Here is a 21022-nt window from a genome sequence, read left to right on the forward strand (position 1 = left end):
TGTTTTTTATTTTATTTATTTTTATATTATTATTATTATTATTATTTTTTTTTTGTGTATCAGTTGTACTTTCCTGTCCAAGTTGTAGTTCAGAAGTAGTACCTCCAGTTTCCTTTCTGGATGCAAAAGTTTATGCCTCTTCAATTATAAAGTTATCGGCTTTTGCACCTAGCTAGTCTCCTACTGTGTTCTACTTTTTTATTTTGGTGTTTTCTTAAACTTTTATTTCTTTGTCTCTAGACAACCCACCATCCTACTTCTGTTGTTTGTGAATGTAAATAGAGCTTCTCGCTCTGATACCACTCTGTCACACCCCAAACCACCCCCTAGGAGGATTTAGGCAAGTGACCGGATATCCTACGACATCCGCCAATCCCCAAGGATGAAGAAGCAGTACTTACACATCACAAACCACACAATGAGGAAAAAGATAATAAATGAATATCAGAGTGCAACGAAAGATCAAACTACCCACAAATGATTTATATCATCAATAATAAAATCCCAAATACCTATGTTATACCATATACATATCCATTTATGTTCAATAAGTACATTGTCTTGGTAATTACACTTCTTGAAAGAAAGAAACTTAAATAATAACAAAATCGTCGCTAAGCAACGAGATGAGGAAGATCTACAATTCCATCGATAGCTTCCTTACCCATTGGCAAACTCGTACCTGTAAAATCAACTATAAGAGAATATACAAGAGTGTGAGCTCCACCGAGCCCATGAATGAAATATAAACCATGCATGGACATGCAAGCACAACCAAATGAGTCCTACATGAGGTGCAATTCATTTTATTTATTAGCCACCTACATCACAACTAAGGCGGGTCAGTGCTACTACAATCCCCAATACATGTATCCCTGGTACGGGCCTCTAGCCCCTTCCCGTGATACACCCATTGAGTTGTCGGAGAAGACCAATCGGCTCCCACATTCATTCCTAGGTCAGCCCGACCAGCCCTCTGTGATTAACCTGTGAGGTAACTGTTGGCATTTATCTCCATTCTTTTCTTTTTTTCTTTTTTTTTTGGATTATATTATGGCATAAAGCCCGACATATAGCTCGTAATTGAATTGTGGCTTGAAGCCCGACATATAGCTCGTAATTGAATTGTGCCTTGAAGCCCGGCATATAGCTCAAGGTCACATTTCTTTTCGTTATTATGGTTTTAAGCCCGGCATATAGCTCATAATTGAATTGTGGCTTAAAACCAGGCATATAGCTCAAGGATTATACGGTCGCTCCCACAGGCATCCAATACCTTAACCCCTGTTGGCAAGGGTGCATAGCACAGGTGATGAAACTCTAGCCCCATGTCTATATGGCATCGCATGAGTTAGGTGGTGTCAACCGTATCCCATAATACGGGCTACCATAGGCCTCATTTCCAAGCCGGCTACGGCATCTAATCTAGCAATTCCACATACAAGCATTATCATCCATTTCCATTGTTCATCAAATAAGATTCAAAATTCAAATGAGAATATAAAACAATTTAAAGTAATTAAAGATAGTAAATATTATTGTTGTTGTCATGACCCATCAGTCATGGTACACCTACACTCATGGTGTAATTTCACTCACCTTAGTTTGATCCTACTAGTTCAGATCTTTGTTCAGTTCCGGTCGGTATCTGGCTATGCACCTCTAGCACGGAAACAAATCCTAAAGTAATAAATCATAAATGTATTATTTTAATTATTCAAACTGTTTTGGATAACCTAGTGTTGGTTTAGGCTCATTGGTCTGACTCGGTGCTCAGTCCGAGATCACTTTTAATTCTTTGGGCCTTGCACTAGGCTTTAGGCCCATGTCTCGGTGCATCATCCGGAGAATGTGGTTTAAGGTCAATAGGGTATTTTACGATTGTAGAACATGGTTCTAGGTCTCAACAGTCTTACAACACAATCCCCAGGTCAGCAGTGCTGCAGGACCAACATAGACAAGGTTTCCAAGCCTTGTGGGGCCCACTTGGGTACCCAAGGTATACATAATTATGGACAGATGTGAGGAGGCATATTTGGTCATTTTCCACTTCCTTACACTGGTTATAGTCCATATGTTGAGGTCCCCCAAGTTAAATCAGCAAAACAGTGAAGTTTTCATTCACTGGGTGATGTCTGCATTGCCCAGTGCCATCACCCAGAGATTGCAAAACCGGAATGAGGCTGAGATTCCAAGGTTTTGAACCACGGGCAGTGCATGGATCCTCTCCTCATGCATGTTAGGTCATCTTGGACCCCCAGGGGTATACTTTGCACTGGTCCTTGTGGATTTTCACCTGGGCCCACCACTTGGCTGCCAGAAGCTGCCCAGGTAGCCCAGTAAATAGTAACCTACGGTTTCTTCAGTTACAAAATACTGTTTTGACTACATGCAAAGCTGGTTTTAGGTATAAAATAGTAATCCAAAGCTGCTACCACCTAGGGTAAGGTTCCATCCAGCCAGGGCATGCAATCAGGACTTCAAACAGTCAAATAACAGTGCATCTGGCAGTGCAGCCATGCACAACCAGATTTTGACTTCAAGACTAGCAAAACAGATTTGTATTTTTACTCAAATATCTCAGATCTTCCATGCTCCATGCTTGCATGGTAAATCTGGAGTAGTTCTAGGCAATTCCCAGCTGTTCTGGGCTGCCAGATGGCTAGAAACTCAACAAAATCATAGAGATTCAAAGAGGAAAGTAGTAAATCATCAAGGCAACAGGCAGAGCATAGGTGTTTATACCTACACAGGTTTGAGAAGGCACAAAATCTGGGCCCAGGTAAAAATCCACAAGGACTAGTGCAAAGTATACCCCTGGGGTTCTAAGATGACCTAACATGCATGAGGAGAGGATCCATGCACTGCCTGATTCCGGTTTTGCAATCTCTGGGTGATGGCACTGGGCGATGCAGACATCACCCAGAGACGTCACCCAGTGAATGAAAACTTCACTGTTTTGCTGATTTGACTTGGGGGACCTCCACATATGGACTATAAACACTGTAAGGAGGTGGAAAATGACCAAAATACCCCTCCTCACATCTGTCCATAATTATGTATACCTTGGGTACCCAAGTGGGCCCTGCAAGGCTTAGAAACCCTGTCTATGTTGCTCCTGCAGCACTGATGACCTGGGGAGTGTGTTGTAAGACTGTTGAGACCTAGAACCATGTTCTACAGCCGTAAAATAACCTATTGACCTTAAACCACATTCTCCGGATGATGCAGTGAGACATGGGCCTGAAGCCTAGTGCAAGGCCCAGAGAATTCAAAGTGTTCTCGGGCTGAGCACCGAGTCAGACCAGTGAGCCTAGACCAACACTAGGTTATCCAAAACAGTTCGAATAATTAAAATAACACATTTCTGATTTATTACTTTAGGATTTGTTTCCGTGCTAGAGGTGCATAGCCAGATACCGATCGGAACTGAACAAAGATCTGAACTAGTAGGATCAAACTAAGGTGAGTGAAATTACACCATGAGTGTAGGTGTACCATGACTGATGGGTCATGACAACAACAATAATATTTACTATCTTTAATTACTTTAAATTGTTTTATATTCTCATTTGAATTTTGAATCTTATTTGATGAACAATGGAAATGGATGATAATGCTTGTATGTGGAATTGCTAGATTAGATGCCGTAGCCGGCTTGGAAATGAGGCCTATGGTAGCCCGTATTATGGGATACGGTTGACACCACCTAACTCATGCGATGCCATATAGACATGGGGCTAGAGTTTCATCACCTGTGCTATGCACCCTTGCCAACAGGGGTTAAGGTATTGGATGCCTGTGGGAGCGACCGTATAATCCTTGAGCTATATGCCTGGTTTTAAGCCACAATTCAATTATGAGCTATATGCCAGGCTTCAAGGCACAATTCAATTACGAGCTATATGTCGGGCTTCAAGCCACAATTCAATTACGAGCTATATGTCGGGCTTTATGCCATAATATAATCCAAAAAAAAAAAGAAAAAAAAAAAAGAATGGAGATAAATGCCAACAGTTACCTCACAGGTTAATCACAGAGGGCTGGTCGGGCTGACCTAGGAATGAATGTGGGAGCCGATTGGTCTTCTCCGACAACTCAATGGGTGTATCACGGGAAGGGGCTAGAGGCCCGTACCAGGGATACATGTATTGGGGATTGTAGTAGCACTGACCCGCCTTAGTTGTGATGTAGGTGGCTAATAAATAAAATGAATTGCACCTCATGTAGGACTCATTTGGTTGTGCTTGCATGTCCATGCATGGTTTATATTTCATTCATGGGCTCGGTGGAGCTCACACTCTTGTATATTCTCTTATAGTTGATTTTACAGGTATGAGTTTGCCAATGGGTAAGGAAGCTATCGATGGAATTGTAGATCTTCCTCATCTCGTTGCTTAGCGACGATTTTGTTATTATTTAAGTTTCTTTCTTTCAAGAAGTGTAATTACCAAGACAATGTACTTATTGAACATAAATGGATATGTATATGGTATAACATAGGTATTTGGGATTTTATTATTGATGATATAAATCATCTGTGGGTAGTTCGATCTTCCGTTGCACTCTGATATTCATTTATTATCTTTTTCCTCATTGTGTGGTTTGTGACGTGTAAGTACTGCTTCTTGATCCTTGGGGATTGGCAGATGTCGTAGGATATCCGATCACTTGCCTAAATCCTCCCAGGGGGTGGTTTAGGGTGTGACATCACTGGGCCCTGCACTGGGATTTAGGCCCATGTCCTGGTGCATCATCAGGAGAATGTGGCTTAGGGTCAATATCATATTTTATCACTGCAGTACATAGTTCTAGGTCACAATATCCTTACAACATAGTCCCTAGGTCAGCAGTGCTGCAGGACCAACACAGACAGGGTTTCCAAGTCCTGCGGGGCCCACTTGGGTACCCAAGGTATACATAATTATGGACAAATGTGAGGAGGGGTATTTTGGTCATTTTCTACCTCCTTACACTGTTTATAGTCCATATGTGGAGGTCCCCAAACTCAGATTTACAAAATAGTCCACTTTAATTCTCTGGGTGATGCATCGCCCAGTGGCATCGCCCAGTGCCTGTAGAACACGGGTTTTTAGGCTCTAAATCTGGTTTTTGCTGCGGGGTTGGCCCCAAATCGATCATGGATGATCTCAAGGGGTTGTAACACTTGAATAAAGCTGAATGGGATGGAATTAAAGGATTTAAGGTTTGGTTAACCATTTAGGTGTTGGTTTAGGTTCAGATATCACAGAGATCAATCAAGCATGGCTGAAATTAAGCATGCACCTACCTGGATTGCTGTAATTTATATGTGAACAGATCATAACACCTATTACAGCAGCTACCCTAAGCTATAACGTCCTAAATTTAGCATGCATGTAAGGATCCAAGTCTCTAGCTCACCATTTACATGGTATACATACATATTGAGTATGAAACATCTATCTAACATGGCTGAAAGCTAAAATAATGGTCTAACAGATTTATATTTAGCCTAAATAATGAACAAAACATGGATTATAGCATGTAGAAGCTTTGAATAGAGATCAGGTTTCAGAGGTAAAACACAAAATACAGAAGTGAAATAGGTTGAGAGGACTGTTCTAAGTTTAAACCTAGATACCTAAGCTGTGGGGAATTCGATATGGCCGCTGGGATGGATCGGAGCTTTACTTCATTGGAGAGTAGAGTGGGTTCTGTAGAGCAGCGTCTGGACTTCTGGGACAGGTTCTACAGGGTTGACTCTCGCCAGACACAGCCTCCTCCAGATGACTTACCTCCCACTGAGTAGTTCTTGATCAGCTCCTATCAGTCCATGCTACGTGATTAGACTATTTTTCTTTTATTAGGCTTATGTAGTTTTCTTTTGTTTAGGATGTTTATAATTTAGCGTTCTTTTCTTTTCAACTTATGTAGCTGTGGAAGTAATGTTTTCAAACAGACTTATGTGGTGGCTTGGCCACAATTATCTTTTATTTAATGGAAATTATACATCTTTCATTTAATTGCAACTACCTCCCCTGTAGCTTTTAGTTGTTACTTGTTTATTATTTATAGCTTATTAGTCCTAGTTCTACACTCCATAAATGTAAGAAGAGCCTCACGCTCTGATACCAAGCTCTGTCACACCCCAAACCACCCCTGGGAGGAATGGGTAGGTGACCATGATGGCTTCTCTGAAAAGAGGAGCGTGTTCAATATTCCAATATCATCCATATGGATTAATAGTTATTTTCCTAGCCAGAGCAAGTACAATCTAGTCCACAGTTCCAATGAGTTTCATGAGTCGCACCAATAAGGTGGATTATTAGATATGTTATCTTGGTTTATAGCGTGATGCTTTATTTGGTTTTATATTTCGTTTCTCTTTCTTAAGCATTTTATGTATCGATATGCTATGCATGGCACTATATGAGAGATTTCAAATTTTTAAATAAAAGACTTTTAATTATTTACCTGGTCTAACAGGCAAGCATCTCCAGCTTCTTCCCTGTCACAAACTCCATCGCAAGCAGAAATTCTTTGTCGGCTCTTACCTCTTCAGCTAAAGTCATAAAATAGTCTCACTCTTCTGGTCCACTAATGGCAGCAATGGCTAAATAAAAATCCAATCGATTCTCGACTCGGGGCAACACTAGTCATATCCGTCTCAGTCTCTCTCGTAGATGTCTAATATAAATCATGATGCTGGGGTCTCCAGCCTTGGTCAAGGTAATAGGTCCTATCATAGAAAATGATTCTAAGCATCAAGTCATACTTAATTAGAAGAATTAAGTACATATCTATTGGAATTTAAATAACTAAGATTCAATAAAACTAATCTTGGGTTGACTCGAGGTACCTTAACGTCTAGATGTTTCGATTAACTAGACAACCTATCAGATCTTGTTCTTGGCTATCCTAAACCTTGATTAGGGTAAGATTTATGCCCTCCATACTTAGTAAGTACGTATTACAACATACCTATGTAACTAAGTTCTGTTTTGCATAGCATCACTTCACACAGTTCATACATCTCAATACTGAAGCATGTAGAAATTAGGTAATACACACCATATCCTATAAATATGCATACACGTATATTTATATTTATATATATATATATATTAAATATTCATTGTGGTTATATCCACAACATTTTCCAAGTCCTTAGGTGTTTTATTCAAACCATATGTAGAAATTTTCACCCCTTTGATCTTAAGAAAAATTAAGTTTGTTTAACTCTTAGGTCAAATGAAAATATATTTTTTTTCAATATTTTTTTTAAACATTAATAAAAATCTGTATTTTTATGTTGTCTAAGGTCACTTTAGGTATTCCCCAAGTTTCCAATAGTTAAAACCCAAAAATCAGCAAGATACCCTCACTCCAACGCCCAGTGCCATCGCCCAGAGAATCAAGGGCACAGTATATGAGTCCAAGAGGGGCCCATTTACATTCTAACTTCTCCTAAACTCTCCCAATACCTAGGAAAAGTCTTTGGAGGGTAGTGGGACTCATTCCACACCAAATCCTCACGCTTCCTTGTGTTCTTCACGAATCTACACGTGCCTAGGTAAGATTTCTTAGTTGTTTCCCTATTTTAGCTCTTCCTTTTGCTTTCCTAATACTTTGGCTAGGGTTTTTGCCAAATTTCATATCCTAACTATATTATTTTCTTCCCTTTCTATAGAAAATGTCCACAAGTCATCGTACGGCCAAGAAATCTGTGGCTCAGAAGCGACTTCGAGTTGAATCTGAGGATTCCTCATTTTCCTCAGTGCCTCCATCATCTCCTACAGACGATTCTTCTTCGAAGGAACCCAACTTTGATTGGTTTCTCTTTTCTAGGTATAAACATGCTAAGGAGTGGAAAGATTTTGAATCTCTAAAGATTGTGAATGGTCGGGTGGTTTGGGTAGAGGACTTTCACCAGTATAGTCTTTATGCTAGGTTCAATGCCCTAGGTTGGGCGTCTATGTTGTCACCTACCGAGCCTTGTTATCCTTACTTGGTTTGGTACTTCTATTGTAACCTAGAGCCTTCTAGTGCCCAGGAGTTTGGAGTGGAGAGCAGAGTGAAGGGTGTGGATATCCGTTTGACCGTTGCTTCACTGGCAGAGATCTTGAGTTTACTTGACTCAAGAGAGAGGTGTTATTATCAGCCACGGATGGATATATCAGAGATGTTTTCTTTAGAGACCAGGAGGACGGTCTTCAATTCATTGACAGGTTCACAAGGCATGCCTAGGTCTGATACTTCTTATAGGCCTAGTGTTCGTGTCATCAGTAGATGCGTGACCTACAACATCTACCCCAAGGGCGGTAACATGGGTAGTATATCTATGTTGAGAGCCTACATCACATATTGTCTTTTGGAAGCTGGTAACGGGGGTCCAGTCATAAACCTCCCATATCTATTACTTCAGGTGATGCTTTTCCATGCTAGGAACCCAGCTGATGGGAACCTTCCTTATGGGAAGTTCATTACTCTAGTCTTTCGATATTTTAGGGTTCCATTGGAGGGTGAGTATGCTGAAAAAGATAGGCCCCGACCTATTGACAAGACTTCTATTCTGAAGATGAAGGTGCTTGGGGAGGATCCACTAGAGGGTGAGTAACAGATGGGGATGCAGCAAGGAGATGAGGGGTTGGATGCAGAGGAGCTGGGTGTGGAGCATGGTGATGATGTGCACGATGAGGAGGTGCAGGGGTTAGAGCAGAGAGACATTGAGGGAAACACCCAGGGCATGCATGCAGAGGAGCAGGGCATGGGTCAGGGCGACTTCGAGGGCTTTGGCACGTAGTACACCGACTTACCTGCCTATGAGACGATGGGTGCCACTAGTTCTTGTTGGTCAAACAACGGTCCAGGAATCAACCATGGTTCCCTAGGGAAACCAATATACAAAAAAATTAGGGTTTTGCACGCCCTGGTTTATCCCATGGTGTCCCATGGGTGCCCCATTAAATTTTAGGGTTTCCCATGGTCACCCATGGGAACCCTGGTGCATCCCTATTAGGGTTTCTCCTTCCCTATTGCGTCCCATAAAATTAATTATCACAATAGGGACGGAGAAATTCATCTTTAGTCCATCACATGGCATGAGGGATCCATCCCATACTCGAATGCACAGTGGAAATAATCAATTCGAGTTTCTTTCGCATCCCATAAATATTAATAATCAATGAACGGAAGGAATTAATAAATAACTGCTAACTTGGTGAGCCTCAAGTGTTGCTCCTCCAATAGACAGTGGTTCTTCCTCCAGTGAGCGATCCAAGCAAATAGATCTGAACCTCCAATGGTGCTACCAAGGTTCTACACGCCAATCCCAAATGCCCTTAAACTCCTCAGCACAGATCTAGGGTTTCACAAACCCTAACTCTCAAACACAGGTGAGAGAAGCAAGAAGAAGAAGATAGATCACAAGAGGGAGAGAGAGAAACCAAAAATGTAGGAGAGAGAATGTCTGCCCCAAAAATGTGGAAGGCTTCTTCTCCCTCCTGCGTGTTGGTCCCCTATTTATAATAATAGGGTTTAATTAAATCCTAGATAGATTTAATAGAGCCCTAGTGAGAGTCTGACTCTCTCTCTCTCAGTCTGGCAGTTCTGTTTAAGCTCAAAGTGCTACACAGGTGAAGAAGCAGAATCTAATAGGGAAAGTATTCATTAGATTCTTCATTTAATTATTAATGGATAATTACAATTAGCACCAAATCCATTAATTAAATAAAGAGCGAATTAAATTAGTAAATTCCAAATAACTCCCTATATGATAACAATTTATCATATACAACCCCCCACTAATCAACACCATTATTTTGGAATCTAGGGCATGTACACATGTACTGCCAAACCCCAATCCATAGGACATGTCCATATAAGAGCGTCTGTGCATCTGATCGGGTCCTGCAAAACTTGATAAAACACTTTATTTGAAATAACTATAAATAATTTATCATTTTATGTAAAATAAATTTTGCAAAACCATTTCCAAAACGGTACTGGATCCAGATTCTGATCCGACCATGCACAGATACTCTCTATCTTGGTGTTCCCCAATCGGGCAGTGGTGACCGTGTTGGATAACTCCTTTACTCACAAAGTGTTCACGCATTCCCAGAACACCGGCTTTGACTCGCTTAAGTCTCAGTCATTAATGAACCAAAGAATGCGATCACACTTTGCAGTGACAGGGTTCCTTCAGGTATAGGGTGTCGGTGACACGTCTATCCCTTCCTACATCTGATAGCAATACATGAGGGAATCGACAAAGTAGATTCTTCACCAATGCACACATCAAACATGTGAGCACTCGCATTCGTACCCTGACATCACATGTCTAGGCATACCCAATGCGACGACCTTATGATAAGGGTGTCCAGCCCAAACCCTAGTCGTGACTACCATTTTAAGTATAACTTACGGACACATAATGCTCAAAAAGTTTATATCGCATGTGATAATATTAAACTAAAATGTATAAATGTTCAATACAAGGGTGAACCGGGTTGAACCGGACCGAACCGGGTTTGATGGACACACACTTGTCCAACAATCTCCCACTTGTACATCAAAGCCAATTCCCTATACATTTTAAACCCATGCCCTCCATGTGTTTCTCAAACACTCCTGGTGACAAATCCTTTGTCATGGCATCAGACATATTTTTAGTTGTGTCCACTTTGGAGATACTCACGTCGCCCTGCTGGATAATCTCTCTGATGAGGTGATGCTTCTGCTGCACGTGTTTGTTCCTCTGATGAGTCCTAGGCTCTTTAGCTTGTGCAATGGCCCCTCTGCTGTCACATAATAGGGGAATAGGGCCCTTGACAAGGTTAGGGACTACTTCCAAACCTGATAGGAATTTCCTCTGTCAAACACCTTCTTTTGCTGCATCACAAGCTGTAAGGTATTCTGCTTCGGTAGTAGAATCGGCTGTAGACTTTTGTTTCGCACTCCGTCATACAATGGCACCCCCACCCATTAGATATACCATCCCGGACGTGGATTTTCTGTCATCCTTGTCAGTTTGAAAATCCGAATCTGTGTATCCCAATACTGACAACTGATCAGATCCAAAAACCAAGAAATATTCCTTAGTCCTTCTCAGGTACATGAGGATATTCTTGACAACACTCCAATACTCGTGTCCAGGGTTAGATTGATAACGACTTACTATACCTACTGCATAGTAAATGTCCGACCTCGTACACAACATAGCGTACATAAGACTCCCTACTGCTGAGGCATAGGGAATCCTCTTCATCTCTTCAATGTCTGTCTGAGACTGAGGAGATTGAGATCTGGAAAGACTGATTCCATGTCTGAAGGGAACACTTCCCCTCTTGGAGTTCTCCATACTAAATCTGGCCAGGACTTTGTCTATATAGGTAGCCTGTGACAAGCCTAGCATTCTTTTCTGGCGATATCTTACGAGTTTGATCCCAAGGATATAGCTAGCTTCACCAAGGTCTTTCATTAAAAACGTTGTGGATAACCACTATTTTACTGACGAAAGAAAACCTACATCATTACCAATCAGCAATATGTCATCTACGTATAAAACAAGAAAACATACTGCCCTCCCACTGATCTTCTTATAAATGCATACTTCATCCATGTTTTGATCAAAACCAAATGATTTGATTGATTGATCAAACCTGATGTTCCAGCTCCTGGAAGCCTGCTTCAGCCCATAAATGGACCTCTACAATTTGCACACCTTTCTTTCTTCCTCCAAGGAAGAGAACCCCTCTGGCTATTCCATGTAGATTTCCTCTTGAAGGAATCCATTCAAAAATGCAGTCTGCACATCCATCTGCCAGATTTCACAATCAAAGTGTGTAGCAATAGCCAATAAAATCGTGATGGATTTCATCATCGCCACTGGTGAAAAGGTTTCCTCATAGTCTATACCTTCTTTCTGGGTACAGCCCTTTGCCCCCAGTCTCGCTTTGAATCTTTCTACCTTTCCATCTGTGCCCTTCTTCCTCTTGAAGATCCATTTACATCCAATCGGCTTAACGCCAAGTGGTGGATCGAGTAGAGTCCAAACCTTGTTGGAATGCATTGAATCGATTTCAGAGCGCATTGCCTCCAGCCACCTAGTGGCATCAACATCCTTTAGAGCCTCAGAGTATGTCATCGGATCATCATCCAATTCAATCGATACCATGTGGAACTCTTCCACAGTTTTCTCTTCGGTTAGAAGAGTAAGCCTGGTGGGTAGTCTAATAGTCCTCCCACTGCGTCGAGGTTCTTTAGGTGTTGGTATTTCAGTGGGTATGCCAATTGGTCTCACTTCAGGAAGTGACATTTCTGAGCTATCTGATAGCTCTTTAATGACTACTGGTTCGGACCTCTGCATCATCATTGCTTCCTCCAGAAATGTGACATGTTTACTTACAATGACCTTCTGGTCAACTGGGTCATAGAAATAATAGCCTATCGTGCCTTTGGGGTAGCCTATGAAATGGCATCTTGAAGTCCTAGATTCTAACTTGTCTGTCTGTTGCTTTCGCACATGTGCTATGCAACCCCATAACCTAAGGTGTTGAATACTGGGCTTACGCCCTTTCCACAACTCAAAGGGTGTCTTGGCTACAGACTTGGATGGAACCCTATTCAAGATGTAAATTGCCGTTTCTAAAGCATACCCCCAGAAAGAGAGAGGCAGCTCACTATAAGTGAGCATCGTCCAGACCATATCCAATAGGGTCCTATTGCGTCATTTGGATACACCATTTTGTTGTGGTGTGCCTGGATTAGTTAGCTGACTAACTATCCCTTGGGATATGAGATGATCTTTAAACTCATCCGATAGATACTCCCCTCCATGATCTGATTGTAAGGACTTAACGCTTTTATCGAGCTGTCTTTCGACCTCGGCTTGGAATTCTTTGAATTTATCAAAGGCTTCTGATTTCCTATGCATCAAATATATGTAACCATATCTTGAGTAATCATCGGTGAATGTGATAAAGTACTCATACCCATGTCTTGCTTGTATGTTTATGGGTCCACACAAGTCAGTATGTATCAACTCTAACAGATCTGTGGCTCTAGCACCTTTATTGCTAAAGGGTTTCTTGGTCATTTTGCCCTAAAGGCATGACTCACATGTGGGGAATGGTTCCACCCTCAGACTCTCTAAGGGTCCATCCCTCACTAATCTACTGATTCGGTCCACATTGATGTGACCTAATCTTAGATGCCACAGGTATGTTGAGTTCACTGGAGCTGCTTTCCGTTTCAAATCAACATTTGAAACAACATTCGTTCTAACAGGGCATTCTAGAAAATACAAACCACTTTGCATATAATCGGATGCCACAAAGGAATTATTAAAATGAATAATTAACTTAGTATTAAAGGAAAAGCTATACCCGTCCAAAATAAGTTTTGAAACTGAAATAATCTTCCTCTTAAAAGAGGGTACATAATAGCAATCCTTTAAAACTAAACAAGTAGAACAAAAATTCAAAATAAAAGTTCCCACAGCCATTGCCATGGTCTTAGCTCCAGTGCCCATCCGAAGATGCACCTCATTTCTTTCCAGGTTGCTTGTCTCCTTAAACCCCTGCAAATCATTGTAAATATGAACAGTGGAACCACTATCCACCAACCAACAATTGGTCGGTTCAAAAGATAAATTAGACTCATAAAGAACGTGAACATCACATGTACCTTCTTTAGCAGCCTTTGTTTCATCCGACTTCTTGTCTTTCACAGTAGCCAGGTAAGCATGACAGTTTCTTTTCTAGTGACCCTCCTTCTTGCAATAGAAGCACTTGCCTTTGCCTTTATTTCCAGACTTTCCACCCTTGGCTTTCAGGGTCTTACCCTTACTTCCCTTTTTCTTCTTCTTCCCATTTAAAGAAGGTTTTGCCTCAGTTGCATTGACCTCAGCCTTGTCCTTTTTCAAGGACGCTTCAGCCTCTACCAGTGCATTAGCAAGCTCGGTGAGCTCCATCTCCTTCTTGGACATCTTGTAGGACATCCTAAAAGGTGCGTAGGCAGAAGTGAGTAACGCTAAGATCACATCATTCTTGTATCGCAGGCTGAAATCAGTCCCCATGGATTCTAGTTTTTCAAACAGATTGATCATTTTCATTACATGATCCATCATTGGAGTCCCCTGGGACATCTTGGATTTATGGATTTGACTCATTGCATCAGAATGTGCGTGTGTCAACTGCCGGTTGAACAATTCAGCAAGCTTATCCATTTTACCCCCAGCAGTGCGTATATCCTTGACTGAGTCTACAACTGGCTTTTCTAATGATCCTAGGATATAGAGTGATGCCTTGGAATCCCTCTTGAGGAACTCCTGCATCTCTTCATTTGCCTCAAAATCATTCGGGTTGGGTTGAGGAGGAACTTGTTCATCTAGAACTGTGTACAGTCCTTCAGCAGTCAGGAGCAACTTAATGCTCCGGTACCAATCGACATAGTTTGTACCATTAAGTTTGTATTCGCTAATGAGTGTTAATAGGTTAGAATTAACGGCAGCCATCGTATATTAATCTACACATGCACAAGTAAATAACCACATGCTAATTAATAACCATTGAAATTAATAAATTGAGCACACACACATCAATGGTCTTTCATGATTTGGGTTTCTCTTATAACCCAAAAGATGAATTGGATACCTACAACCCTTGCATGCATAATTTACCTTGTCGGGAGTCATTATACACACCATGGTAGTGTGGACTAAGCTGTCCGCCTCATGGACTTCTAATATTTTCGACCACCTGGGTGCCATGTCTAGATCCTGTCGGTTGACACACACCCAAGTCATGTACTTACCTATCGCATTAGTTAGAATCATGGAATCATGAAAGATGGTCCACTGTCGCAGTACCCTCTCACTATCCATACCCTAACGTATCTCGATAGAGGTAAATATAGATAAATGTGTGACAAAGGTCCTGGCAATGTCTTGTCTGCTTATGCGGGATCATGTCACACACTTTCTACATTTATCTTCAATAGGAGGCCATGGACATGTCTACCGATTAAGACTAGTCCATATCATACATATATTATCAATAAAGAGGGATTAAGCAACTCTCACATATATATCATGGATGGAATAAAATAACATAATTAATCAACATTAATTAAAAGTGATTATGGGATGGCGGCTTTTTTATCAGAAGCAATTAAAGAACCCTCCCAATAAAAATAAAACTAATAACTTTGGGTGCATTTATCATGCCATGGATGCCATGCCTCGATCATCTCCTCTGCCTAATCACATCTTCAAAGTAGATGACTTGCATCTCCATAAGCTTTGAGCGTCACATGTGGATCACCATCTACATGTCCTGGGAGTCCTAACTCCTCTAAAATTACAATGGAAACCTAGAAAAAATTCTATACACTTTCCTTTCCATAATAATAAAGAAACCCCGCATGGAGAAACCAACCCACCATTTGGGCTGCCCATGGAGTGGAGTACATTTGTTTATAAAAAAGATAGGGGGAGAGAGAGAAAGAGAGAGAAGCATCACATCCACCCATAACCCCATGTATTACATACATAAACAATCCATCCATTTATTAGAATGCCATTCCCATAATCACATCATAATATAATTTCATGCATGGGCATTAAAGCAAGTAAACAAAAATTATAACATGGATTCCATCAATTATTGAACCACCACATTACATGTGATAACATGTATCCAGGCCCATAAAATTAAAATCACAATTTTAATTACAAGTGGGTAAAGGGGGGAATCCCTTCACCCATCTTCATCCTCCAAAAAACAAAGCAAATGAATAAAATTCTGTTTTGAAAAATCTGTTTTTTTTTTTATTGTTAAACTGGAGGGAAAACAAGGGGGGTGCATGTAGCCCACATGCGCAGGCTGCAGGCACTCCCTGCGCAGCCCTTCAAGCCCAAGGCCCACGGTCAGCAGCCCATGGCCAAGCCCGCAGGCCTGCTGCCCGTAGGCTTACTGCCCACGGACAGCAGCCTGTTGGCTGCAGCCAGCAGGCTTGCTGCCCGTAGGCAACAGCCTGCAAAGGGAATGCGTACATAGGCAGGCAATAGAGGGAGGGCGTGTGCAGAGGCTTGGCAGCGTGCGCTCCCCCCCCCACATATAAATCATGATTAAAAAATTTAAATTAATAAAATTAATAATCACTCCTTAATTGGATACATGCATCAATAATTGGAATAAATAAAACAAACCAAATCCATCATCACATGGGTAGGTTGTTACACTAACAACCTTGTAACTACCCATGTACACATGGGAAGGTTGTTACAACAACCATAATTTTAACCACCCATGTGTAACTTGCATCCCACTTATGACAATCATATTAAACTATTAATTATTCAATATTCATGGGTGGGAAAGGTGGATCTGATACCACACTGTTGGTCAAACAACGGTCCAGGGATCAAACCATGGTTCCCTAGGGAAACTAATATACAAAAAAATTAAGGTTTTGCACACCCTGGGTTATCCCATGGTGTCCCATGGGTACCCCATTAAATTTTAGGGTTTCCCATGGTCGCCCATGGGAACCCTGGTGCATCCCTATTAAGGTTTCTCCTTCCCTATTGCATCCCATAAAATTAATTATCACAATAGGGACGGAGAAATTCTTCTCTAGTCCATCACATGGCAAGAGGGATCCATCCCATACTCGAATGCGTAGCAGAAATTAATCGATTCGAGTTTCTTTCGCATCCCATAAATATTAATAATCAATGAACGAAAGGAATTAATAAAGAACTGTTAACTTGGTGAGCCTCAAGTGTTGTTCCTCCAATAGACAGTGGTTCTTCCTCCAGTGAGTGCTCCAAGCAAACAGATTTGAACCTCCAATGGTGCTACCAAGGTTCTACATGCCAATCCCAGATGCCCTCAAACTCCTCAGCATAGATCTAGGGTTTCACAAACCCTAACTCTCAAATACAAGTGAGAGAAGCAAGAAGAAGAAGAGAGATCACAAGAGGGAGAGAGAGAAACCAAAAACGTAGGAAAGAGAGTGTCTGCTCCAAAAACATGGAGAGCTTCTTCTCCCCCCTGCATGTTGGTCCCCTATTTATAATAATAGGGTTTAATTAAATTGTAGATAGATTTAATAGAGCCCTAGTGAGAGTCTGACTCTCTCTCTCTCTCAGTCTGGCAGTTCTGTTTAAACTCGAAGTGCTACACAGGTGAAGAAGCATAATCTAATAGGGAAAGTATTAATTAGATTCTTTATTTAATTATTAATGGATAATTATAATTAGTACCAAATCCATTAATTAAATAAAGAGCGAATTAAATTAGTAAATTTCAAATAACTCCCTATATGATAACAATTTATCATATAAAACCCCCCCACTAATCAACACCATTATTATGGAATCTAGGGCATGTACACATGTACTGCCAAATCCCAATCCATAGTACATGTCCAAATAAGAGCGTCTGTGCATCTGATCGGGTCCCTCAAAACTCGATAAAACACTTTATTTGAAATAACTATAAATAATGTATCATTTTATGTAACATAAATTTTGCAAAACCATTTCCAAAATGGTACTGGATCCAAATTCTGATCCGACCATGCACAGACAGTCTCTATCTTGGTGTTCCCCAATCGGGTAGTGGTGACCGTGTTGGATAACTCCTTCACTCACAAAGTGTTCACGCATTCTCAGAACATCGGCTTTGACTCGCTTGAGTCTCAGTCATCGATGAACCAAAGAATGCGATCACACTTTGCAGTGACAGGGTTCCCTCAGGTACAAGGTGTCGGTGACACATGTCTATCCCTTCCTACATTTGACAGTAATACATGAGGGAATCGACAGAGTAGATTCTTCGCCAATGCACACATCAAACATGTGAGCACTCACATTCGTATCCTGACATCACATGTCTAGGCATACCCAATGCGACGACCATATGATAAGGGTGCCCAGCCCAAACCCTAGTCGTGACTACCATTTTAAGTATAACTTACGGACACATAATGCTCAAAAAGTTTATATTGCATGTGACAATATTAAACTAAAATGTATAAATGTTCAATACAAAGGTGAACCGGGTTGAACTGGACTAAATTGGGTTTGATGGACACACACTTGTCCAACAGTTCTCAGGTTCCAGGGCCATCAGAGTGGACACAGATGATGACACATTTTCAGAGTCTCGGTACCTAGCTCTCAGATATGGCAGCTAGGATGGATCGGGGCTTTACTTCATTGGAGAGTAGAGTGGGTTCGGTAGAGCAGCTTCTGGACTTCTAGGACAGGTTCTACAGGGTTGACTCTCGCCAGACACCGCCTCCTCCAGATGACTTACCTCCCACTGAGTAGTTCTTGATCAGCTTCTGTCAGTCCATGCTACGTGATTAGACTATTTTTCTTTTATTATGCTTATGTACTTTTCTTTGTTTAGGATGTTTCTAATTTAGCGTTATTTTCTTTTCAACTTATGTAGCTGTGGATGTAATATTTTCAATCAGACTTATGTAGTGGCTTGGCCACAATTATCTTTTATTTAATAGAAATTATGCATCTTTCATTTAATTGCTGCTACCTCCCCTATAGCTTTTAGTTGTTACTTGTTTTATTATTTATAGCTTATTAGTCCTAGTTCTGCATTCCATCAAATGTAAGAAGAGCCTCACGCTCTGATACCAAGCTCTGTCACACCCCAAACCACCCCTAGGAGGAATGGGTAGATGACCCAAATTATGTAATGGCAATCTTCCAAATCCCACGGATCTAGAAGCAGTGCTTACATTCATGGAACCACATTCATCACTTTACCATAAGCAAGATCAGAGTGCTACAAATAAACTACAATTTCAATAATAAAAGGAAGCATAGCAATACGGAGAAATGGTGATAATATATACATAAGTGAGTTTGATACATTTCCCCACAACCCACAACATAGAAACAAAGCTGACAAGATCAGTACTAAAGTTACGCTATACATATACATATATAGGGTGAGCATACTCAACCCCAAAAAGAAAAAGAAATAAAAACTACAACAAAACCATGGTCAGAACGGGGATAAACTCCTAGAAAAAAACAAAAAGGAGTCCCCAAGACAAAAAGCAACACATGCACTCCTCAACGGTCTTCTTCAATGACCACCGAGAAAGTACGCAGGATCGGTATGACCTCCGTTGGGGTCCACACCAACATCATCGTAACAACCAGGACTTTCCTCCTTGAGATGAGCCTCCATGCCACAGCGTCATCGATCTGCAAAATCATCTAAGAAAAATAATGTATAACAGAGTGTGAGCACCAATGAGCTCATGAGCAAATCATATCATCATGCATGCACATGCAATCACAATTCACAGTTCATATGATCCTACATGATATGCAAGTCCAGATTATTTATTAGCCACCTAGCAATACAACTAAGTCAGGTCTGTGCTACTACAATCCCCACTACATGTATCCCTGGTGTGGGCTTCTAACCCCTTCTCGCGATACACCCATTGAGTTGTTGGAGAGGACCAGTCAGCTCCCACATTCGTTCACCAAGGTCAACCCGACCAGCCCTCTGTGATTAACCTATAGGGCAATCCATTTCTTTTCTCTTTTCTTTTCTTTTCTTTGGCTTACTGCCCATATTCACCATTCCGATGTTCTTTCTCATTCATTCACGATTCCGGTGTTCTTTCATTTCTTTTCTCTTTTCTTTTCTTTTCTTTGGCTTACAGCCCATATTCACCATTCCGGTGTTCTTTCTCATTCATTCACCATTCCGGTGTTCTTTCATTTCTTTTCATTCTTTTCATTCTTTTCTCTTTTCACATATACATATGGTCACCCTCATAGGCATCCAACACCTAAACCCCTGTTGGCAAGGGTGCGTAGCATGGGTGATGAAACTCTAGCCCCATGTCTATATGGCATCGTATGAGTTGGGTGGTGTCAACCGCATCCCATTCTACGGGCTACCACAGTCCTCATTTCCAAGCCGACTACGGCATCTAGTCTATCATTCACAATCATCATATAAGAATTCACAGTGTTGATCAACAGTCAGTCATTATGCAGTGATTTGAGTAACTTTAATCAGAAGTAAGTAACACAGCATTCATTATTAAAATTCTTAATTTTTGGCATAATATCATAATTACACATGTACATATGATAACATTATTCACTCACCTGAGTTGGGTTCTAAGACCTCGGTTGCAAACTCAGTTTCAAAAGTAGTCTAGTTGTTGACCTCGAGTGCGGGATCAAATCCTAAATACAAATCAAATAATGTCTTATTAAGTTTTCAGTCTACCACTGGTACCCCTAGAGTTAACCTAAACTTACTGGGTTGACCTGGTGTTCAGTTGGTTCTCATTTGGAATCACTGGGCCTTGCACTGGGCCTTAGGCTCATGTCCCGGTGCATTGGCCAGAGTCAGTGGCACAAGGGTAAAATGGTCATTAACAGTGACTTTACCTGACCCTAAGTCAGATCAGGTCCATAGTGCTGTCCACAGCTTGCCTGTGCTATAGGACCAAGCACAGTAGGGTTTCCTATACCTGCGGGGCCCATTAGGGTTTCAAAATATTCCTTTAATATGGACAGATGTGGGGAAGGGCATTTAAGTCATTTCCCCCCTTCCCACACTGTCCCACAGCCATTGGGTGAGATCCCTAAGATCTGATTGCAAACACAGCAGCATTTCCTTCACTAGGCGATGGCTTTGGGCGTTGGGTGCATCACCCAGTGCCCTCAAATCGACATTGGGCTGAGTTCCCAAGGCTGGGCTTTTTAGGCTATGCTCAATTCTGATCCTTTGCATGTTAGGGGGGTCAGGTAGAGATGATCTACCTATTGGTCCAAATGGATCATCCATCAGGTCCACCATTTGGCTGCCAATGGCTGCCCAGACAACCCAGTGAATAGTATCACAAGGTTTTCTTCAAGCTTAGAATTCGATTTCAGCCATATGCAGGGCTGGAATCAGTTATAATTTGATGTTCCATGGCTGTAATCATCTAGGGTTAGGTCTATGTAGCCATGGTTTGCATCTAGGGT

The sequence above is a fragment of the Telopea speciosissima genome, chromosome 6 (genome assembly GCF_018873765.1).
Source record: "Telopea speciosissima isolate NSW1024214 ecotype Mountain lineage chromosome 6, Tspe_v1, whole genome shotgun sequence".
Lineage (NCBI taxonomy): Eukaryota > Viridiplantae > Streptophyta > Magnoliopsida > Proteales > Proteaceae > Telopea > Telopea speciosissima.